The 25,272-nt window shown below is 38.4% G+C and overlaps 1 long non-coding RNA gene across 11 annotated transcripts in view; it reads left to right on the top strand.

Moving 5' to 3' along the window:
* Window positions 1-822: 822 nt before the first annotated feature.
* The window catches only part of LOC135296808 (uncharacterized), a 44,284-nt gene continuing 19,834 nt past the window's right edge, over window positions 823-25,272 (top strand). The window contains exons 1-5 of one of the 11 annotated variants that reach the window (XR_010358808.1): window positions 823-1,253; window positions 8,673-8,801; window positions 10,105-10,216; window positions 10,296-10,421; window positions 10,553-10,763. This is a non-coding gene — a long non-coding RNA (uncharacterized LOC135296808). Of the gene's footprint in view, window positions 1,254-3,353; window positions 3,667-8,672; window positions 8,802-10,104; window positions 10,217-10,295; window positions 10,422-10,505; window positions 10,764-25,272 lie in introns of those variants that run through there. The other 10 variants (XR_010358807.1, XR_010358811.1, XR_010358802.1 and 7 more) reach the window with 10 other exon arrangements.

Genomic DNA, 25,272 nt, shown 5'->3' with positions numbered 1-25,272 from the left:
TCATATGGGACACTTTCCCCCTTATCCTCCTGCCTTCAAGCAGAAGTGTTTTTTTCCTTCAGAGGTACTGCAGTTTCTATCAGAGTCAGGCATGACTCCAGAAAGTTTCTCTAGGTGGTGGCTGCTCTGAGTGTGGTCTGATCCATGGGACACCTTCCAATCTGAGACTGCTGACTGCACTCCTAGCAGGAAGAGTGTCATGTGGGCCAGCACTGCAGCAACCTTCCTTCCTTTTGCTACTACTGAGGAGGCTTTTTCTGAGGCCCTTTTCTGAGGTTTCTTCAAGCAGTCACAAGGACCCATGACTGTCCTTTGAAGGTCTCCTCACCCTCCTGGTGTAGGCAGTGGGAGGGACAGAAGGGAGCCAGAGGGTTTTGTGGGCAGTCTGAGCCTGGGCTGAATTCAGGCAGACTGTAAGATGAAATGCAGGTACCTGGGGTCCTGGCATGAAGGTCCAGGCTCCCCAGCACAACATATTTGCAGCTCTCACCATCTGGACTTTCTTACATAGGCAGTTTCATCTGCCACCTGCTCCAGTTTCTTTTCTGAGGTTGATCCCATCTGGTTTTAGCTCCTTTTCCTGCACTGTAGGAACACCACAACCCTCCAACCAGGCAACATGCACATTTCTACGTAGGTACCATCCATTCCCTTAGGAAGAGTAATATTATTTACAGTTAAAATGTTTTCTAATTCATTGAATCACCAAAGAATAGCAAATGTGAGAAAATAATGAGCATCATTACTCTCCCACTAAAACCACACCTCCCTTTACCAGCTCCCATTTACAGCTTCGGAAATATTAAAGTTTAAGTTGACCCTGCAGAGATAAGTGCATGGCAGTATTGTGGTTATGCAGATATCAGTGTTATGTTAATGCCCCAGCACAACAAAAAGCTGATTGACATTTTCATTGCTGTATTCTTAGCTGTTTGTTAACATGGAAAGAGGCAGTCCAGGAGCAATGAACAACATCCTTTTCTCACAGCCACTCTTTCAGAGCACTCAGCCATCTGCTGGCTTGTCTACCTGCAATAATCACTCCTTCTCCCTGCCAAATTTTGTGCTGCACCATGCATGACATTTCAAATTATTTGATGGACTAATTTGCATTTTTCAAATAATTTCACATGCCAATTAATTTCAGTCTATGGTTAATCTGCCCTTCCACAAGCAGCGTTATGGAAAGACATGGATAAACGCAAACTTTGCCTGTTCTGAGCACATCAGAGAGGGAGGCCAGGGCTGCTGGGGTAAGTTCGTGGGTAAGGGGGTTGGAGAGGCATGCATGAGGGGTGTCTGAACTCGATTGTCATAGTCACAGGGTATTCAGGAGTGTTATGCTTTGGCTGTCAGGCAGCAGGGCAGGACGGGAGCATGCTGTAACCGTGATGTGCTCTTTTCTCTGGTGCTGGTGTGCCCGGGAGAGCTGAGGCAGCAGCCCAGGCTTTTCAGGCAGTGGAAACTGGGAGATTTGCTTTCCCCCCCCAGCCAAGCCTTTGTTAAACTCATCCCTTTTACCTGTCCTGCCCACCTTTCAGCTGTTGCTCTGACTGGGTGCCTGAGTCCCATCAAAGGCAGCAAAGGGCAGATGAGGGATAAGCAGACGGGTGTCCAGATGTAGCAGTTTCTGCCAGGAGCTGAGCAAAAACTAAAGGGCATAAAGCCTGGAGCATAACATTCCTGTCCCTAAACTTCAAATTAATGAAATAGTAAGGCAGAAAGACAACCCTCCCCCATTTTTCAATGTCATTTATATGATGGAACTGTAAATACTCTGAACAACTCTGAGCTAAGCTGCTATGAAGATATGTCCTCCCTCATAAAAAGTACTTCCAACTGATGCAATTAAACCTTCTTATTATGAGTTTTCAACAGATTGAAACAGTAAATTGCACATCCAAGGGCAACCCCACAGCCAAAATTCTCCAGCTTCAGACTCTATGGATGCTCCAAAAGATTTCGTTTTCTCAGCAGCAACCCTGACTGGCACAGTGTCTTCCACAGCACAGACATCACAGCCTCTTCTGATGCTGTGGGACAGGTGGCAGCCTGTAGGCAGCCTTCCCAAAAATATTACAAGGGATTTGCAATGGGAAATACAATAATTAATGCACAAAATACTGCATGCATGTCTCCAGTATCTACAAAGTCTTCGGGGAAGTTGTTGCTGTATTTGTTTTCTGTGATTATAAACCTGCTCTCTAGAAAGTTAATTTTCCAGGTTACCTAAACACCTATTTTTATCCACTGTGTTAAGAAGTCTGACTAAAAATTAAGAACATATTTTCAAGGTTGGCAGTATGTATTTTCAAAGTATGTATTTTCTTTGTGGAATGCACTTCAAAATCCTTCCATATGGTATACTGATTGATTTTTATCAAGAACAATCTTTTTTTTATTTCCTCAGTCCATCTGAAAAACAAGAAATGTTTGTTCGCATGATGAAAACGGAACTGGTTAATGAAAAAAATTTCGTTTATTAGTAGTCTTCCACATGTTCATTGGAGAAAAATGCCATAAACACAACCTACCATAAAGTTATGAGAAAGTATCAACCTTGTCCTCGTTCATTTTTCTTAGTTTTAAAAAAGAATTCAGCTGAACTGATTGACATCTCTACACTGAGAGAAGTGGATATGTGAGGATCCTTTGTTCACACTGTGTTTTTTTGTCAGATAGCCTATGCAAATGGTCTGTGGCTCTGACCACTTGCAATAGCTAACAGATAAGTGCCTGGAATCTTGACTAATCATATCTGTAGCAATTTATAGCAATCTTCCACAGTGAATTAAATCATGATATTTTTTTTTATTAACCTAATTTAGAGAAAAGCTTGAATCCCTCAATTTTTTCCTTAAGGGGAAACACACATGATACTGCAGGGTAGAATAAGGATTTAAACACTATGTGTTGGGTTTTAAGCTTTCAGGAGTGAGGCAAGGAGAAACCCAACTGTTCATAAATTGATCTGCTTCTATGAGACTAGTTTATCTCATAAAAATGTGAAGCCAAATGAGAAATCTCTTAAGGTATTGGACTAAGGCCAGTAACCTCTAAGTAACATTTACAAGAAGTTGTCACCAAAATGTGACCGCCATCAATACCCTGAAGCCTCTTTAATTCATATGAAGTCCCAACAGCAATTTCAAAAATTTATATTCATATAAAGTATACAAGGACTTGGAGTGATGCCCATGGTATTCTTCTGGATTTCACACTCTTCATGGTTTTTTTGAGAGGAAAGAAAATCATGATACTCAAATGTATGATACATGTACTCATTCAGAATATGAATGATGTTTACAAAATGTTCTTCTTACTAACAGAATAAACAGCCCTATTTAATGCCAAAAGAAATCTAAATCACTCTAATGACCTTTCCTGGCTGCAGGAGCCTGGGTCTTCTCCATCCCATCAGATATTGTAGCGTATGTCTGTAATTATGCATGAGGAATATGTAAATGCAACTACTGTACGAAAGAAAAGGGAATATATGCTAAACAAAGCTATTAAAAAAATTCTGCTTAATGCTACCAGAAAACTGTTAGGCTTTGGGGATGAGAGTAATAAATTGTGTTTGTTTCCTAGACACTCACAGTGCCACACTGATGTGTTCATGGAGCCCTTTAAAACCTGTGATGTATTCATCCTTACAACAATTCGGTGAGGGAAGAAAACCATCTTGCTCATTTCATACTGAATGGAAGTACAGAGAAACACCATTATTTACTAAGAGTCACGTGAGAACATTGTGCCTCAAAAAGATTCAAAGAGCAGTCTAGTTGCTCTTCCATCTTCCCTCCCTTATCAAGAAAACCATACTTTTTCTAGTCAGTAATGCATTAATAGAATGCAAGCACAGACAGCGAACCTTACACAGAGAACATACCAATTAAATTGGTGAACAAAACACCAGAGGGACAGAATTTTTTAGAAATCCTTTCCAAGGCTTCTTAAAGATTTTTTGGAACCTTATGCAATCTCTGGGATTGCCCATTAGCATTGCTAAAACCACTGTCCCTCTGGTGTTTTGCAAATTATATGATGAAGCTATCTGTACAATAGCAATCAGTCTCTCCTGCTAGGGACTCATTTTTTCCATAGGCAGCTGGAATTGTGGCAGGAGCAGAGAGGATGCAAAGGAATGGCTCAAGAATGCAAGGCTCAATGCAAGGCTCAAGAACAGAAACACAAATGTGGATGGGGAATGGTTGAAGACCTGGGTACTGGGCAAAACTGGGAACAAACAGATCAATAATAGCAGGGTTAAAAATCCGAATAGATAGGGACAAAGCTGCAGAAAAAATGAAACAGGAGAGGAATGGTTCAATGCAGAGGAAACCCTTGAGACAGCAAGAAGGTCCTTTTGCCAGGAGCAGGGAAAGATCCCAAGGAAGTAAGGAAAAAAAAAAAAGGCAAGATAATGGAGGATGTCCAGGCTATTAATGGACAGAAGAGCCCTCATTGAATATGATTGGAGAAAAAGAGGTTAGGATTGGAACTTCTTTGATGGCAGGAGGTTTGTTGGATGAAGGATGAAGGGGCCTTCAAGAAGGCAGAAATGTCCTCTTGTCCTGTCACTGGTTGCCAGTGAGGTGAAACTCACTCCCACCTGGCTACGGCCTCCTTTTGGGTAGGTGTAGAGAGTGAAAAGGTTACCCCTGAGCCTCCTTCTTTCTCCAGGCTAAGTAGCCCCTGCTCCCACAGCCACGCCTCACAAGACTTGTGCTCCAAGTCTTCCCCAGTTCCACTGCCCTTCTCTGGACTGCTCCAGCACTTCCATGTCTTTCTTGCAGTGCAGGGGCCCAGAACTGGACAGGACTCAAGGTGTGGCCTCACCAGTGCCCAGTACAGGGAGACAATCCTGGTCCTGTTGGCCACATTATTCTTGATACAAGCCAGGATACCACAGGCTTTCTTTCCCCTGCTTTTAAGCAAATCTCTTAATTTGCCATTCTTATTCCTCTTTTTTTCTGTACTGTAAGATACCTTCACAATGACTAGGAGACTTCTTGGCTTTCTTAAGCTCATCCTAAGCCACTGCACACATGATTTATTCTGTTCTTCTCATATAATTCAAACTCTGTATTAAAGACATCTGTAGAATAGCTTTGTAGAATGGCAAATATCATTGGTACTTGTGTGTTTGAATTTATTTGCATTTAATATATGAGGGATGGTAGAAGTAAAGTTAATCCTTAATATGTGTGTACCTATATATTTTTTAATAACTTAGCACAATTGCTACTCTTCCTCCAGTACCTCTTCCCAATTCACATTTGTTATGATTAGGTTTAATTTAATCCTAACAGAATCATCCTGCTGAGGTTCATATCCATACTTTGGAGACAGAATACAACTTTTACTGATTTTAAAGTATCACACTTTTAGTCAGCTTCAGAGTTGTATGGACTTTCCAGATTTTCTGCCAATATTATTAGTATATGTTCAATATGCACCTAATGAAACATTTTTAGTGCAACTGGCTTACCATGACCAGCTGTGGGCATGGCACTGCACTTCTGGAATCTGGATATGTGGATATGTATATTTTCTAGCCTTGTTCATCACCATCAACACCAAGATTGTATCTCTCTTCTGGGTTTTTTTGGGGTTTTTTGTGACTTCCACAGTTTTTTTCAGGAATACGACATGAATTTTTAGCCCTTTCTATGAAAAAAAAAAACAAAAACAAAACAAAATCAACCAAACAACCCCAATTTGATTTATCTGTTTCCTAGAAATAGCTGTATGCACTGTGCTGAACTTTATACTTAATTGATGCAAATAAGTGAATATTGTAGCCTCACTTCTACAAAACTTTAGTGTCATGAGCAAAATAGTTGCAAACAAACAGATCTAACAAGAAATCAGATATTTCTAACCCTGTTTTCTTAGCAAAGCATAGGGATGTATCCACAAGAGCTATGGAGTTGTTTGCTTCTGTGGGTGCAGAAAACAAGTGAGACACTTTTCAGGGAGGTACCTGACATTTTAAGTTTTCCCTCTTCTTTTAATATGGAGCAAGAATAGAGAGATTAACTTTTTATATGACTATAGCCTTAAGAATCATTTCTTATATGGCTGTAGCTAATGTCTGAGTTTAGGATTTTTATCCCTTGGTAGAACCCTACTGTCTTACTCTTTAATGAGGCAATAAATTGGTTTGAAGTAGGTTCTTACCTCAACAAGTTTCCCATTCTCTCTATGAACAACAGCAAACCAGAGCTTGAGTGCACTGATGATCAGCAGTCGATTGTGAAACAGCCCAGGAGCCTTTAGAAATACAGATCTAAGGAGCAAATTCCTCTGTTCTGTGCTTCCACTGCAGCTGGTCATTATTATAAGATAAAGTTATTTGATCTCCAATGCCAACACAAGCCGTACCTGGGCATGAGGATTTTTGGAGAAACTCTACTACACTTCTTCACCCTGCTGTTTCCTTATTGATTGATGAATACTTTTTGAAAGCTACCACTTTCCCAATATATTGTGTCTTCAACAAACCCAATGCAATCATTGCAGAGGTTTAGTATTTTAACTGGTGAGATAGGAATCCCTAAATGAAAAAAAAAAAAATCCAACTAAAACAACAAACAAAGCAAACCAAATGCAACGCTGAAAAAATGAGTCCTGTGTGCAGGTTTGGGCACCACAGCATAGGAAAGACATTAAGATATTGGGAAACATGCAAAGGAGGGCCAGAAGGATGGTAAATCACCTTGAGGGGAAGCCGCATTGCTGAGGTCTCTTGGTCTATTGGGCCTGGAGGGGACTGAGGGGAGACTTCATCAGTCTTCACCTTCCTTGAGGCAAAAAGGACAGGCAGGCACCGATCTCTTCACTGGGGACCAGTGATAGGACCTGAGGGAATGGCCTGAAGTTGTGCCAGGGGAGGGTTAGGCTGGATATTAGAAAGATGTTCTTCACCCTGAGGATGACTGGGCACTGGAACAGGCTTCTCAGGGAAGTGGTCACAGCACCAAGCCTGACAGAATCCGAGGGTTTGGACAAAGCTCTCAGCACATGATGTGACTCTTGGGGTTCTGCACACAGGGTCAGGAGTTGGACTCGATTATCCTTGAGGGTCCCTTCCCACTCAGGTTATTTTGTGAATTTCTGATTCTGTTATGAATATCTCTCATGTCTTTGTCAGTGCCTTTAATAAACTCATATTGCTGGATTCACCCTGTGTGCACAGTCTTGGAGTGACATTAACATAAACTGGGACCTGGTCTTGCAGGCCTGCTCCATGCAGGTCTGTGCTGTGTTCACATAAGTCCCTCTGAAAACAGGAAATTTCTGCCTGCTTGCTCATGATCAATTGCAGGACTTTTAATAGTCCTGATCTTTCCAGATCTTAATTTCTATTCTGAGGAGTAAGAAAAAAAATAAAGGTATTTCTTGCCTTGATAACTGGCACCAGAACATTTCAGATAAGATTATGTTTTGGAGAGTGTGCATGATCATGTATTCAATCACTGCTTGAGACATCTCCAAACATCTGTGTGTTATCAGCATGGAAGTCAATTACAATTAAATAATTCAGTAAGACAAAATAGCAAGTTCATAATGGTAGGCAATGTTTTCAAGTAGAAAATAACTTGTGATTTTTTTGGCTTATTACACTGCAAAATAGTTCTGCATTTGCTACTTTCTGATTGACATGGAATTGTTTACTGAATGCAATTTGAAATTAATTAAGTCCTACTTACAAAAAGCACACTGGAACATGTCTTGTGACGGCCTTTGACTGCACTTTATCATGTGCTAATATTTAGAAACCTGATCTGGTAACCTCTGTCTCATCCTCTTAAGTTCATCTTTTTTCTCTGCCCTTTAGAACAAATGTGGAAAATAGAATTGAGTAATAGAATCATAAGGGTTGGAAACGGCCTCTAAAATCATTGAGGCCAGCCACTAACCCAGCCCCACCATATTTACCACTAAACTATGTCCCCAGGTGTCACATCTACATGCCTTTTGAACACTTCCAGGGTGATATACCCATCAACAAATACCAGGGAAAATAACCATACAATTTAAATTTTTTTTCCATAGTCTTGCCATCTCCATGGAGCTAGTGGCTGCTGACAGCATGATTTGTAGGTTATGCACAGTTTTAATTAGCACCAAGTATATTTTAATAGATAAGTCAGAAGCAATCTGGAAATGTTTGTTGATAAAGATAATTGGGAATATAAATTCAAACATGACTAGAGAGAACATGTGATTATCAAAAGTATGTTTCATGTACTCAATTTTAAATTATTCCATGCACTCTTTTAAAACTAATCACAAACAAACATTGCCCAGACTGAAGCTGCTCAAATGATCTGTGACTCCAGAGTATTTACAATACAGCTCACCTTCTAGCTGAGGGAACGTCATTGAAAATACCAAGTGAAGATGAAAGCTTAATAGTTTTGATATACTGGTAATATTAATTTCCAGTGTTTTCTCACTGTTGTCTTTTTAAGGGATACCATCCCTCCTTCGTCCTTTTTATTCTTTCAGTGAATTTTCAGTTTTTGCAAGGAAGAGCAGTTTTGACTCCTTGTTTTTCTATGATGTCGGTTGTGGCTCACAGAGCTTGGCAGTGTTGGCAGTGCACTGCTTCTGAGGGCACTGTTAATCCTGAGGGTATTCTCTTGGTTGGGATGTTACAGGGCACGATGTTGATTCCCTGCTTAGTCCTGAATTTCACAAAACACAGGATCCTTCTTCTGCAGTCTTTCACATCTGTTATCTGCCAACAGACATCTCTAAAGAACCTCCTTCTGCAGGCATGGAAACCAGTAAGTTCCGCTTCCAAGACTACTTCCAGCTCAATGACTTACTGTCACAGACACAGCTAGCATTCCTTTCATAAATGCACTAATTGTTTTACAGAGTGACTGGACAGAAGTGGCAAACAACAAATACATTGCTAAGCCAGTCACAAAACCCTGAACCAATTTGTTTGAAAAAGTGGAAGAAAACTGAGTTCTGATTGGAATTTCCCCACAGTTTGAGCAAGGGGTTAAACTAGATGACAAAGTTATTTTCATGACTAATTATTTTGTGTTCCTCTATTTTGGCAGTTAGGTAACTTCAGTTCCCAAAGTCATTGTGTGCCTAGCAGCCTTACTTTCATTTGGCTGTACAACAATCTCTGGTCACCTCAGAGGCATAATCATGTTTATACCAAATTAAGTCGTTAAGCCTTCCAATAAAGATTCTAGATTAGGTTGAGAGAGTTGATATGTGCCACTTTTGGGGATTCTATCTGAACTTTTGATGGACTTATTTGTCAATATTTCATGGCTTAAGCAATTTATTCCCTTTACTTGTTTTAATCTTTTGAACCACACAATCCTTTTCAACACTGTCTGATTATATTATACCCTTCAATTTGAATACAACATAAAAAAGATAATTGGGCAGATTTCCCCTCCCTGAATTAAAAGAACTCACAAAACAAATCTGCTTTTGGAGCAATGCATCAATGGTTGCTGCCAAGCTCAGAACACAAGTAAAGATCTATATAAATTTTCTGACTTGCTTGTTTTCTTCTGGTTTGCTTTTTGTTTATTTTAAATTTTTTGGAATTGTTAAATGTCAGGTTGAAGAAACTAAATTTACATGGGTGCCAAAAAAAGAAGGGAAAAGTCTTAGGTTAGGATGTGGTTTTTGTCTTTGTGTAGTAAGTTGACTAATGCTCCCTTCAATAACACTACTTCCAGCTGATCTTTGAGACCTGCTCCCATGTGTGGACTTTGGCTTGATGTTTCTCTCACTTACTGCAAAGTAGCTGCAAAGTAGTGCAGATATCAGTAAAGTCAATGAAAATTTGAAAGTCTCAAAGTGAGAGTAAAAGTAAAATAATTCCCTTATTCTTAGCAGTGTATTTGTTTAAATACCCTGGAGAAAAGCCACGAGACATTTCACACTCTAACAAGCCTGTTATTAATACAGATCCTGAGGCTGTTGATACCTCAGTAAAGCATTTTCAGCTGTTTATAGCACAAATTTCAGCATCATTTCATTTGAGAAGAAAGAATGTTCTAGTCTCAGTAAATATATTGGTTTATTTTGATCTCTGTTTTCATATATTTATAGGAACTGCATAATGGAAAACCTTCCTAGAGGAAAAATAGAAAACTAAGAAATGAGCTTTTTAAAATCACCAATCAAAATGAAAAACAGCTTCAGTGAAGGAGGATGAGAGCAGGTATTTATTATACAACATTTTTGTCTGACTTATGAAGTGACATTGCAGATCTATAATATTTTTTCCATTTCTTTTCCAGTCAGAGCTCAAGTTTGCTGGGGACATAGATCTTCCTTTCCCTCTAATAAAATACAAAAGATAGTGGACTTAATGTCCATCTTCGTCATTGCAAGTGGACAGGAATTTTTTTAGGATCACTCAGCTGGTGAGTGAACATTTTCAGCAGCTTAGGAGGCAGAATAGTGGTGGGGTGGGGAGGATGGGCAAAAAGGCAGACTGTCTGAAAAAGACCTTCCTCCTCATCTCTTTGTGGCACTGAGCCTGTGTTCTTGCCAGGGAGCCTCTGGGACAAAACAAAGAGTAGATTGGATATTCGGAAGCAATACTTAATTGTGATGGTGATGAGTCAAAGCAACAGGTTGTCCAGAGAAGTTATGGATGCCCAACCCCTGGAATCGTCCAAAGCCAAGCTGGATGGGTCTTTGAGCAACCTGGTCCAGTGGAAGGTATTCCTGTCCAGGGAGGTTGGAACTAGAAGATCTTAAAGGTATAATTCTATAAATGCATAGTCAGAGCTCCTGTTAACTGTAAGGCAGTGGTGTGGCTCCCATTTTGCCCTTTCCATCATTTTATGCTGCTGACTTTTAATATTTACTCTTTATTCATGTTTGTGGGGGTTTTTTTTGCATTTTTCAACATGGGACTGCCATGCATGTTTAGGGCCTCATCCATGTTTTCGGTGACACAGTTATGAGGGAGAGTCGGTAACTAGTTTGTCTTACATAGCATAACATGGCATTTAAAAGCCTTTCACATTTCCTAATATTGTTGTTATTCACAGCCTGGTTTCAGCAGGATCTTTGTTGAAATCCATTAAGTCAAACATGATTTAAATAACTTTCTTAGCTCTCTCCATGGCTTTGATTGTTTTTGTCACCCTAATACTATTCAAAATGTGAGCAATAATGGCAAAAGCAAAATCATGGAAAGAGAAGCATAGTAGAAAGGGAAATTGAGGGTAAAGGGTACTGCCTAGATCAGTGATTCTACTTATTAGTAACCATAGGAAACCCTGAAAGTACAAATGTGGCATATATAACTAAGCTGAAACCTGACATGAGAGCTGTCTCTCTTCAGATCTGGCAGTTCTGTGCCCCAGTTCTGAGCCTACCATGTGACTAACTTCACATATTTAGGGTATGTTAAATAAGATCCATATCTCCAAAAGCAAAAAGCAATAGGCTACATTCTGGATACAGATATAATATTAGGTAGTGATATAAGGTGCTTTGAGTCCCTCAGAAGTTCTTCACAGAATTCTTTGTGTTCTTCTCCTTCTCTGCTAGTGCAGGGCTGAAAACACTTTTCTCTGGACCATTTAATTCTCCTGTCAGGGTATGCTTGCAGGTCTGCTAATTCATAAACCAGTGAGTCTGATTTATGGTGCATGACATTACCAGTGCAAGATGGAAGAATGAAGTGGAGAGGTTCTTTACATTATGCTAGGATTAAAAATCTTACAGCAGAGTCAACACTGTTTCTCTGCAATTTTTGTCCTCTCTTGCATTGGTAAGTTTAGCTGATGTTTACACAGCACATAAAGTTCCCTGAAAAATGGATCAAAAGCAGAATACTCATAATAAAATATTTTATTTCTTTTGCATAAGGTTCATGTAGAATTAACATCTATGACAAAATATCACAGCCTTTTATTTTCTAGGTATAATGAGATCACTCTTGCTGCTTATATTTGGGTCAGTGAATATTACATTGTTCATACAATGAAAACATCCCAGAAGTCCTTAGTAAATAACCAGTCTGACATCCTGCTCTATACACATCACAGAATTTCAGGAAAATATTTCTATCTCAAGTATCTAGTTTCTCACTGAGTTACAAGGCATTGTCTGGAAAAGATCTGCATATTTTAGCCACCTCCTTCTAGTGCCATATTAAAAAGTGTCTAGAGCTCAAAAGTACTTAATAAATAATATTACTGGAGAATTTTTACTTTTTTAAAAAGTTCTGAGTTTTAGAAGTTTGAGGCTGACTTAACTCTGCCAGAGAGCTGGCAGAACCAGAAAAACAACACCTCTAAAGTGAATTAGACTCTAAATACTAACTGCTCACTGTATCTCCAATTTACCGTGGGAATATGGAAATTCTTTGCCCAGAGTGCAGAAACAGTGAGAACTAGTCTTGCTTGTGGCACCTTGAAGGTCAATGATACATGCACCCTAAAAGCCATAATTGCTTGTGATAAAAAGAGAATTTTTAAATAGTAACGTCTAGTGAATAATGGATTTTCGATGCAGAGCGGTGAGGCACCAGATTCACATCAAGATTTGAAGTTGATCTGCTTGTATTTCAGTTATAAACATGCATGGAAATCCTTCTCAAAGACTTCATAACAGTAATGAGAAATTAAAATTTTACTAAAATACCGTTGATAAAATAACAATCTACTGCTATTACACTGAAGAAGATAGAGGATTAAGCTGTAGGCAATGGAAATCCACATCACTCATGGTTTTTAATGTACATCTGAGGAAGGAGCTGCCCATCTGCTGAAGCCAGGAGAGGTCTTAGTTAAATTCAACTGAAAAAATTGTAGAGTTTAATCCAAAAAGTGCACATGAATGTAAGCACTGGAGTGTAAACTCAGGAGTGTAAACAAAGCCAATCAGAGAAGTAAAATACCATATGTGCCAAACTGAAGAGGGAATATCTGTAAAGCAATATGAGTAGAAGCATCATTAATATTTCTAGTGTTGAGGGAATGAAACAGAGAAGAGAGGTGATTAAAAAGATGCAGATTGATCATTCCTGAAAACTTAGGGATAATAAGTATTATTGTTGCAAAAAAGCTAAATTGCCTGCACATTTTGGAATTTTGAATGATGTTGTCAAAGGTGAGGAGAATTAATCTTTAAGGTTTAAAATAGATATGGTGTTAATAATAATAATAATATTAATAAAAAATTGACTTGTTAATCTGCAGTGCTGACCAACAGCTTTTTTTCTATCTAATGAACATTTCTTTCAGAGAGAATTTAGCCATGTACTTCATTTAACAATGAACTTATTTAGCAATGAATCTCATTGAGAGACATCTTATTTCAGAAAATATCTCTTATCATATCACTTTTCAGTTTCGATGACTTTGATTTCTTCCAGTGAATGAAAAACCCCCAGGAGAACCTACAGTCCTATATCCAAGCTATGGCTGTGGGAAGCAGAAGAGAGTGTTGTTCTTGTATCTTTCTCCTACTGCTATCACATGTGACATTATTGACAGTCTAACCCTACTTAACTGTATTGAATATCTTGGATTTATGTTTAGTTCCAGCTATCATAGGAAGGTAAAGGTAAAAACTGTTCCTTATTGTTTCTTGCCTAGTTCCAGCTGGAGATGAAGATTTGGTCATACCTTCAAGCTGTCCTTCCAGCCAATGAAACTGTTTTGCTTACCAGTGATAACATACAATGGACACAAACCAGTGCTACATTTGGGGTATCACCTCAAACCTTGCTTCAGCTCATTCCTTCTTCCTATTCTTCTTTTCACATTCTGAGCAGCAAACAGAAAACCCCATAAACTGAATTCCCAATTTCTTTCTAATAGTCTTATCCATATGGAAAGCTGTTGGAGTCACAGAGGGATATGGAAGAAATGATCATTAATCAGAATAGAAAATTTCAGTGTTTTCCTTTGGCAGCACCCTAGGGATACGTTCCAAGGCTTATTAGGAGTATGAAAAACACCTCCCAGTTTTATTTCCATTTTCTAGAAATGAACCAGAAAAAATGTATAAGAATGTAGCTTTATTTTCTATGCGCTTCTCTCTTCTATGCCAATTTAATTCTTATTTATTCCCTATTGCAGGTGATCTTGAATCAAAGTACACCTCATCTGTTGCTCTTGAGGTTACTGCTTCACAGTTATTATATAAGCCTGATATAAATCAAGATGTTATAGGTATTATCTGGGGAGAAGAAAAAGAGGAAGTAGTATGTTGTCCTAGAGAATAATGGAATATAATAAACAAATCTTGCTTAAAAATTCTAATGACTAAATACCCAGAATGAAAAAACTGGGATCCCATGCCACTTTATGGTTAAACAGTTTCTAGATAATTTTTTTAGATAACTACTGTGTATTTTGTTCAGATATCACAGTTTAACAAAATTTTAAAACACAGCATTTTCATTTGGCACCAGATGTTCACTGCTTCTGAAAAATCTCATTTATTCTGCTTATGCAAAAGCCTGTCTCATAAAATATGTATGTCCTTTCAATGTTAACTTGATGTGTACAGTCTCCAGTGAAGGCTTCAAATCAGTTCTGGGTGTTCCTGTGTGCTGTACAGGTTGCTTTCCCAGTAAGGATGGTCACCTGAGAAGGGAATAAGTGACTACAAGACTTTCACAGTGAAATACATCACAAAGCTGAACAGCAGGAGAAAATATAGCTAAGGCTAATGCTTCCACAGATGAAACTCCAATTATACTCTCCAGAGGTGATTTGAGAGGTGACCCATACCATAACTTACAAATAAAATTCAGTTTACACAGACTACTTACCCATTTAAAAAAAATTAAAGTCTCTCCATTGTGAACAGAGAAAACAAAACTCTCTTGGGGAATATGACCCTTGGGGAGCAAGAGCTCCAGACACAGTAATGGAGCAATCCTTCATGACATCAGCTGAGGACTTGATTTCTGATTTCTCAAGTGTTTTAGATATTGGGGAATCACTTAATTCCATCAGAATGGCTCAGCCTTTCCTGTGAGCAGGGTGATACAGCTGAGATGCACAGCTGGCAGATGAACAAAACCGAATTATGCCAGTCATGTTGTGGGTGACCAGTGTGCCTCAACAATTTCTTTTGCCAGGTGCTGGGTTTTCCCTGACAACTGCATCCCCACAGACAGAGAGTATCATAGTACACCACACATTCCTCAAGTGTGTGAACATGAGATTCCTCTGACCCCAGAAAACATTTCACAAATGTTACCACATAGCCATAAACTATAATCCGGACCTGATCTGCTTGTAAAAGAAGAAGGATTTTTGCTTATCAAAGAGTTTCTTAAAAGCACTTTGCTTCCTCTCCCGTAGGTCAAGCAGCCCTGTGACCCTTCCCTTTAGAGGGAGAAGCAGTGTTACCAACTCTCAAAGTCTTTCAGCAATAGAGTTACTCTGTGTGTTATGTTGGTGACAGGTGGAAGAGAAATTTTTCTTATCAGGTGGCAATTTACTTCTAATTATAAAACATCTTTTTGGATAATTTGATTTTTTCAGTTTGTCTAGCTTTGCAAACTAATTTCCTTCAGATTTCCAGCACTTTTTATTACATAGGCGATAAATCATAAAAGCCATTAATTTAATGGGGCTTTGAAGTAAACAAATAATTACAAGGGTGACACGTTCTGCATAGATAGATAAATCCTAATATAAATTCTAACTCTGCATTCACACAAAGTCTGTCCCAAATTCTAAGGTAAATCTTCATTGCATGATTATCCATTTTCATAGAATCATAGAACATGCTGAGCTGGAAAGGACCCATCAGTATCATTGAGTCCAATTCAGCATCCTGATGCAAAAGCCTGACCTTGCCTATAATTATACCAGTGAAATTTAAACAAAAATAAATTACCCAATGTTCTGTGGTCTCCTAATATCAAACTATTTCAAGGCTTGGAATTGCCTATCCCACTATTCACATAACTGTTTTGCAACTTTAGCAGCAGGCTGGTTTTAAACACCCTTTCCCTACCTGCAATTTATGCCATTTAAGCTCCTCCATTTCACACTCTCCACCTCACTTCATCTAAATAACAGTGGATGCCCCCCCATAACAGTGATCCCAAAGGATTTAATCAGATTACAGAAACAAAATATGAATTTGGGAACCACATCAGAAGGAGGACCAGTATGGAGGTGTCAGACAGCACTCTGAGAAGCAGGATCTGCTGGGTGGCTGGCTAGAGCTGGGCACTTATGAAAAGTTTTAAGGTGGACTTAATTGCAGCATCCGCCAGACATACATTCTGTTTTGTGCAGCAAAAGAGATTAACTTTCTTGTTATCTATTCTCCTAATTATTCCAGTTCACTGAGCAAACCCCACATTTAAGGATCTCCTAGAGATTAATAAGAATGTGTTCAGTGAAATACTAGCTCTGGCCTGGGGGTACCATAGCTATATTACCACCAAGTTCCACCAGGACCTGTTATTTTCTTAACAGTTCAATTTATTCTGGGCACAGCACAACTCTGCTTTTACTCCTGCTTTTAGCTCCATGACTAACTTGGCTGTCTTTCAGCATTACTGGACTGCAAAGTGCAAACAGACCTTAAGCTCTTTCCTCAATTCTGTTGCCTTGTTAGTAAGATGTGTGAACAGAGAAATTCACCTTTTCCTTCCCTCTCAACTCCTCCTTCACTGCAGAAAAATGAGTCTATGGGTTTCTCTTAATGTGTCTCCACCTTGTCCACTTCCCCTCATCTGCTGAACTCTGCATGGCCTGGGCTGTGCTCACTTTGTGCACAAAGCAGACCAACACAGCTGGAGGAACGTCATAGATCATTCCTGGGCACAGAATAAAGCCATAATGAGGCAGCATAGAATGAATGCAATAGGTGGAGATGTTTCGGGAGGACAGATATCAAAGTATAATTTAACTGCTCCAAATCACCTAAATTTGTAGCCAATTTCTATGCACTGAATGTACTGGGCCCCTTTGTAAACTGGTGTTATTAGACTAGAATTTATCCTTTGTCAATACCCCTTCAGTAAGACAATGCATCACCTTTTGCCTTGACTACCTGTATTTTATATGAATACCTTTCTTCACAGAATTCTCTTTTACTTCTTGCATGGTCAGCCATGAAACAAGACTACTGTTGACAGACCTCAAGTCTCCTTGGCACATCATTCAGAACCCTTGGACATGGTTTTGTAATCAGCTGGGGTGGAAGCCAGTTCTAACTAAATAAAAGATTAGCTGTTGGCAATTGTCCCTCCAATTTGAAATCTCTTGCTAAATTTCAGTCTGTTGTGCTTTTGTTTTGCTGAGGCTTTCAGCCTAGCTGCTACAATTCTAAGACTATGAGGCAGAGAGAATTTCTTTTGATCTGTTGTGCAAAAGTTAATCTTGAAATTTAAAAAAAAAAAAAAAACCACAAAAAAAACCCCCAAGCAACAAAAGACAAAAAAATGAGGTTTTTTGGTTTTTGCGGTTTTTTTTGTCTGGAGCATGGAGAAATCTGGAGCATTTAATAAATGTTTTAACTTATGCCTTCACTTGTCAAATCTAGAAAAATCTAGCAATCACAGCAAATCTAGCAGCAGGCAATTTCTCCCACATGGCTGTAGCAATGGAAGGCACCAGCTATGTAAACTCAAAGTCTCATTTAGGTAATTAGCAAAAAGGAGTAGTTACAGAATTCCCCAGCAAATACTTCTTCACTGGAAAGTCCAGAATAACCCAGTTTAAATCCCATATACTTTCTTTCTAAGGGTATCTCCTGAGCTGTTGGACCCTTACAGTTCAGAGAAAAAATGGAGGCAAATACACAAAATGCAGTAGCACTGCAGATGTCAGAGTGATGGCCACAAAATCTCTAGCAATTTTTACCAGGGCTGAGCTCATCTTCAGTCAAATCACAATACCAGCCAGTGTGTGCATCTCTCAATCTCCCTGCTACCCTGACTGCAGCTTCAATGCATGACCTTACACCACCTTTCCACGAGCTAAGCGAACACTTTTCATCTCGCAGCAGGCTCAATATAATGATGTCTGCAGGACCTGTGACTGCAGAGGTAGCTTGCTGCACTCTCTCAGTCACTCCATGGTCACTTGTCTGTATCAAATGGCTTATCTGCACAGTAAATATTTTCTGGAGCCGTAGTTTCTCATTGACTTTCTGCATGAACAACTTTGTAAAGATTGTCTATATATTTGATCTAATTTAAAATTAAATCAGTTTACAGCAATATGGATATATTGCTTATATGGTTATATGAATTATAACCACATCAACCTAATTTTTAAAAAGGTACTTCTAGCTTAAAAACATTGAAAGATAAATTCAGAAACCATTCTTCTTCAAACTGCTTCATTCTTCTTCATTCATTCTTCAAACTGCTCAGAGAATGACTGTCATCACTGCTCACATTCCACAGCTCATCTGTAAAATAAAGGTACACGTTATATTAGTGAGAAAACTCATACTTTAAAAAAACCTAATTTTTCTCATTAACATGTCATACTAGTGAAAAAAACCTATTCTCCTTATAATAACCTTATTACAAGAATTTTTCTGTATTGAAAAAAATTGAACAGAAAAATCATACCTTGTTTAGCCAATAGGGCTCATCCCATAATAAGGATTTTGCCTTGGAGTCTAGTTTAAAAATTGACAGCATGATGTTCCCATGGAACTCTTTCTGCAGAGGAAACATGAAGCTACTGTACCTCCCTCATATCGTGTATATATCAGTTTATGTCTTTTAAGTAACATGAGAGCTTTTGAAGTATAATCAGCACAGCAATGTGTACAGAGGTGTTTATGCACACTGCCTGCCTCGCAGGTGTGAATTACAGGTTAGCAGCTTTTGTTATGATGGAGAATTTACAGCTGATCCTTGTACTAATAGTTCAGGCTATATTCCCTGCAGGAACCATGATAAGCAACAACAACAAGAAGAAGTCTCAGTAGGACAATCTATGTAATATTTAGGTCAGAGGGAGATTTGAGTGGTGCCATATCCTGGCATATTTTCCAATAGCAAATATTAAGCACAAGAAAATTATTTAACTGTTTCTGAAGACCAAAGGTTGCTCAAGCAGACAAGGGAAGAGTAGAATGCACATGCACAGACTCAGACTGTTCTTTCTTCATGCCATGCCTCATAATTTAGGTCTTCAGTGAAATTTAGTTGAATCCTTCTTTTCTGGGAGAGGTTTGTGAGTTGTAACAATAAAGTCCTTGCAACTTTAGTACTGTAATTTGCTGCTGTGACAGTCACAGAGATATTATAATATAAGCTCCTACAAGGTCTCCATGTCTCTTCCCAAAGACGCAGTGAAAAAAAGGGGACAAGAAATTATATATAAAACTTAGGAGAAAAAAAAAAAATTTCTTTCAAATCATCAGTAAAATAGGTTTTGGTGCTGTTCCAGCTAAAATCCATGGGAGTTTTGTCACTGATATCAACAGGGGCAGAATCAAGCACAGTTTGTTATGGAGATTATTATACCAAAACAAGAGCTGTGAGCAGCAAAACAACTCTATAATCCCTCATGAAAAATCCTTTCCTGTCTCTTGAATGTATTGGCTGTTGTTGCCACTTTCCTGCATGAAAAAGAGATGGGCTAAACATCAGAAAGATGATATTGTTTGTAATCTCTAAAGGATATAATCTGCTTTCACTAAGAGAGATTTGACTGTTCTCCTCAATTGAGGAAGTTGGATGGTCCTAGAAAGGCTTTGCTCACAATTATGCTCTTGGCTAAGACAAAGGTAAAACAGCTGAGTGCCAAGTCAGATAAGCTCTTTCAAAAGTCTGGAGACCAGATCCTCAGGCTCTCACTCACATAGGCAAGTTTGGGGAAGGACTTTTTTCATGCTTAAAACTGAAGGATTAGGCTATAAAAGAATGAAACTAATCCCAAGGGTCAACAATTGTTTTCCAGTGTTTTTAAGTTAATAATTAAAAAGAAAATTGAGTCCTACTCATTGAATGGCACGGCCAACTTCAAGGCAGTCAGAGTCAGGGGATGTTAGAACACTTAGGATATTTATCCTTTACAGCAAGGAATTATTAACCTCGAAATAGAGGAGCTCTTATAAAACTATTTGTGAAAAATGGCCTGTATTATTACACTCATGCTGCAGGAAGGGAAAGGAAGGCACAGAGATATAAACAAGGTTTCCAACATTGAACCATAGGGGATTGACTCTGTTACAGTACCATGGATACCAGAGCATATTTCTGAACATCCAGTCAATCATGTACGAGCAATAATTGGATGCAGCACACCCTGCTCATTATACATACTTTTGATATGTCCAGTGCATTGGAAGGAAAATCTCAAAACCAGAGAAAACAAAAATTGACAAAGTATTTCATTTCAGGAAGAAGGGAAGCTTGGGTTTGTGTATTTGAGTACTTCCAAAGGAGTCATTGTTATTGTACAGATGAACATGTCATCTTCCTCACAAACAAAGCCGTGAAACCCCTCGAGTTTGATGTGCACCCCTCAAAGTCAGGGTCTTGCACTGATGCCAGGGGAAAGGTTGATCTGCAATGAGCACACAACACCAACATAAAGGAAATTATTGTTCAGCTATGACAGCAGATTTTTGCCATCAGTGTTTTAATCAAGTTACAAGTGAAGATGTATGTCTTGTGGCTTTGGCTGTTTCCCAGGTCTGTGGCAGATACTCTGTACAGATTTACAGGGCACTTTGCCATTGCTCTGTCCATTTCTCGCATTTTATATTTCTATACATCATCTTGATTTCAGTAAAGATTCTGCTGTCTGTGTATGATGTTTCTTGCATTCTCAGAAAGAAAATAATAAACTGCAATTTCAAAATGAAAGACAGAGAACAAACAGGAAGATAAATGTTTGCAAGGAAAGTATATCCAACTTTAAAGAGAAAGAAAGAACAGCAATAATAACAGTCAAAGTTTGGAAACCAGTAAAACATTCTCTACATTTCTCAATTTTATACAAAAATGAAATAAATCTAAGATAAGAAAGCTCTGTAAAATATGTGAGAACAAGTGCCTAATGTGGAGGAATTCTTGTTACCATTAGGCTTAAAATGGCTATTTTTTCACCATTTTGCTGAAACATGGTACCTTAATTTTCAAACTCTTGCTGACCTAATTAATGGATTTGTTTTTCTTATCACAATGGTTATACAGCTCTTTTGAGTTTGTAAAATTAAGAAAAGTGTCTAAGTATCAGTTAGATCCATTATTTTGTTTTCCAGGTTGAAAGTTGCTGTTTATTGTTCTTCCAGGGCTCTCATCTGTAGGGTCTCCCAGTGCTTCACAGTTCCTTCATACCGGAACAAAATTTTTTTCAATAATGCTACTAGTTATGAACAGCAAACCACGGATGATGATGCTGATAATGATAATCAATATTATTATTTCTAGTCATTATTTTGAAAAACTGCAACCTGACATTCCTAGTCTTATTATCTCCACATATGAAAGAACAGATACTGAATATTTAGAGTGCTCCACCTTGTAAAAGTCCATAAAAAAAAATCTAATGAGTCTAAGGCACAATGGTAATCTCTTTCTGGGTACCTTTATTTCCATAGTGTTGACATCTTAAGAGTAAGCAAGTTCTGTGGTCAACTGAGATGTTAAAATTTAACATACAGGTGCAGGACAAGATTTCCAATGTTATACATTGAAATTTTTTCCACCATATCCATCTAGAGAAAAACACTTTTTTAAATTTTAAATTTCCAGTTTTAATGTTATTTTATCAGTTAATTCCCTGAGTTTCTTCCATACTAGAAATTCATATTTTCTACTCTCTTTCCAAGATAATAATTGGGAGTGAAGGCTAAGCCTTTCCTTTGGGTTTGAATTCAGCATAAATAAGAACACCTTCCTCCCAAAAAATAAAATAAAAAAAATCCAAGCAAACCCAGAGAAAAGCAAACAGCAGGATGACTCATCTTGCTGAGGATAATGTTCTCCTGCTAGAAATACTGTGTGGGTGGATCTGATCTGCTGTAGTGTGTCTGTGGTGCATTGAATAAAAAAACAGCCAAACAAAATCTCCCTGCTTTTGGCTCCTGATTCACAATGTTATAAGAAAAGATGTAACAGTAGTCATATAGCACAATGAAAGAAAACAAAGTCAAGACTATTGCAAATTTTGGAAAAAAATGGATTAATAAAGTGGCCCATGACTGGTGTTCTTCACAGAACAGCAACCATAAATTTCCAACTGACCCCTCCTGAGGCCTGGCACTCACAATAGAGAGAATAAAATTCAGACAGGCACAAACTGTTCACAAAGAAACTTTTAGTGTCTTAAGGAGAAAAATGGAGGACTGACATAAGATACAAAAACATCAGTTAAACTGAACTTTAACTAATGTTGCTCTGAACGAGCTCTAAGTAAGCTGTTTCTCACTCGGCGTCTCTCAGCTATCAAAGTGTCTAGGAGACTTCTAAAATTTCTAAATTTCTAAAGCAATTTCTTGGGGATATGAGAGATTCTCTCCTCTTCTGATCCTTCAAGGAAAGGAGTCTGGTGAAGAAGGTAGGGAAATAATCAGCTACATAAGCAGCCATGAAAACAAGGTGAAGAGTTGCTAAATGCTGCTCCGGTGCTTGAAATGGAAATGGCATTTCAAAGTTTTTCCCTTTCAGCTGTATTGTTTGCACTTCCTGTTACAAAATGCTGATCATGAATGAGTTGGGGTTTTATTATTCATGGAAATAATGAACAGTAGAAGCATTCTCCATCTTAAAATAACTCTTTTTATCATTCAAGATCATCAGCTCCAATACGAATCAAATCATCTGTCTGATTGTCAAATTGTGCCACCTTCCACGCTGCCTCTCTTTATCAGAAGCTTTTCTTACCCCATAAAAACCTCTTTAAATCTAGCCAAAACCAGCTGTTAAATATTTTATGGAGTTCCCATAATAAACAATTTTCTGCACCTGCCTTAAAATTGTTTTTTAAGGGCTCATAATCAATCTGACTCAGGTAGCTGTTAACTCAGAGCCTGCCATCAATGGCAGAGCACCTTATATAGATACTGTTTCATAATAGACTTCTAAATAGATTCAACAATGCATTAAGTTGTTTAAATATTCATACCCGTCCTCTACAAACAAGATTCAATATATTTAATTTGAAGGGATAGTGAAATTTATAAACTCCACCCCAACCTCAAGCAACAGGCCATTACCATGTTCTCCCAAAGTAATGTTAGCAGCTCCATGCTATGATTCTGCAAGATGTATTAGCCAGATGTGAGTTAATTATTGGCTTGGAGAAAATTTATTGTATGCTATAATAAATCTTTGCATGAAGCATTGCTTGGAGAAGTGAAAAATGAAAGAAAAAAGAAAGACGAGATGCAATAAGCAAAATGTTAAGCCTTGGGCATTGAATTTACATTTATGAGATTCTCTACGATTTACTGCTCCAGCTTGTTTTCCTAGAAACGCCTTGGGTTTGTTTCAGATAAAATACACTATAATGCTTACAACATTAATTTGTTTAAGGTCCCCCTTTCTCTGTGAGTATTCAAGTACAAAAGTGAGTTCCCCACAGCAAAATCAAGTCATAGAGGCTTAGATACATCCCCAGGCAGCTAGAAAACCCATATGTGTACAATTTCTTATCCATCCTCATTCATCAAAATCTGCCCCAAGTCACCAACGTAACCAGAACTGCCTGGTTTTCTCAGAGTACCTGGATTTCTAGTCAGGATTGCATCCTGGACACTCAGTAATGGAGTAGCCACATGGTCCCCTGGGTGGTGGCTCAGGGGCAGACAGGTCTGGATAACATTGATCATTTATTCCTCATTTTTTGCCACCTCTGATGTCAGTAATGGCGTATTAATAAGACTGCTTATAAATCAGAAGTAAAGGTAATGAATCAGTAGCTGACTGAGACTGAGATCTCCTACCTGCCAACACAGCAGTCCACCCATCTACCACCACTTCAGTATTCCCTGGCAATTAGGAACTGCTTGTGAATGTTGCCTCCTGTGGACCATATTAATATGATATGGGGGAATAATTCCACTATTCCTGTGCTATTTATAGCTTCAGAGGTCCTGTCTGCTTGGCTCAGTGCCAATTCATGACCCATAAGAGGCAGCAATTTTTAATGTAATTTCTTGTCATACATATGCTCTCTCTTCAGAACGAGAAGAAATGGAGCAGATTAAGCAGTGATAAGTGTAGAAAATATGAATAAATAAAATGAAAAAGTCTGTCAGAAAAGGTTACATGAATGTTTTAAGTTGACAGGAAAGCACTGGCTTAGAGAATTACTGCAACACATTCTATAAACAAAATCAAAGGAACAAGAATTGTTCACATTTTCCTATTATTTTAAATTTTAAAGGGAGGTCTAACCAAAGAGGGTAGAAACTCCAAACAGCAATTAAATACAAAAATTAATCAGCAAAGATAAGCATTACTTTCCATAACATTCCCATCAGCTTCACTGCGTTACATTTTTGGTACAACTTGTTTTTGACCAGTTCTCATAAACACATAAGAAAACTGGGGTTAGAATTTGAAAAAAATATTTATATAAACAGAAAAAAGAGTGTTTTATTCAAGTGAATGGAGAGAGACAAGCTAGTTTCAGAAACCAGCACGTGAACACAGAGAACCTAAATGGAAAGCACTTTGAAAAGGGATGACAGAGATTATAAGAAGTTGGATAGCTTTCTTCTGAGACAGCTATTTTTAAAAGTCCTTAAAGCGGCAAATCACTACTGATATTCTCTAAAGATTTTCACCCATGAGCAATGCTTATAAACAGTGAACTGATGTTGCTATAGTGAAATCATAAGGAGAACAATTTTGAAAGTGGTATCATGAGAACGACATACGTAAATCCTGTTGTTTGCTAATAGGATTTGTGAGCAGAAGTCCCCATACACTAAGTTACAGATTGAGCTCTGAGAGTATTAAAACAGGACAAATTTTTCTTTTTTCAAGACTTTTTATTTTTATTGCTTTTCTTCCTCCCCATTATTCTAGAGGACACCATCTTCACAGCTAGAGGGAGCTGGATTGTAACAAGGTCCCTGACAGCTGCAGTTTGTGGATTGCAGGAAATCAGTTTTTCTGGAGCCCCGTTGATTCAATAAAGAAAAACAGAAAGATCCATGACTATCAATTACCACGTTAGAAATGGCAATCTAGAACAAGGTGAAACCAGCATGAGAAAAACCAGCATGAGAAAACCACCTAAGTCCTTGGTGGAGCAATGTTTTCCTCCCTCCTCTGGAGCACAGAGACAGAAG

Source organism: Passer domesticus, chromosome 3 (genome assembly GCF_036417665.1).
Source record: "Passer domesticus isolate bPasDom1 chromosome 3, bPasDom1.hap1, whole genome shotgun sequence".
Taxonomy (NCBI): Eukaryota; Metazoa; Chordata; class Aves; order Passeriformes; family Passeridae; genus Passer; species Passer domesticus.
The sequence above is the reverse complement of the archived record's forward strand: the minus strand, read 5'-3'. Positions and strand labels throughout refer to the sequence as shown.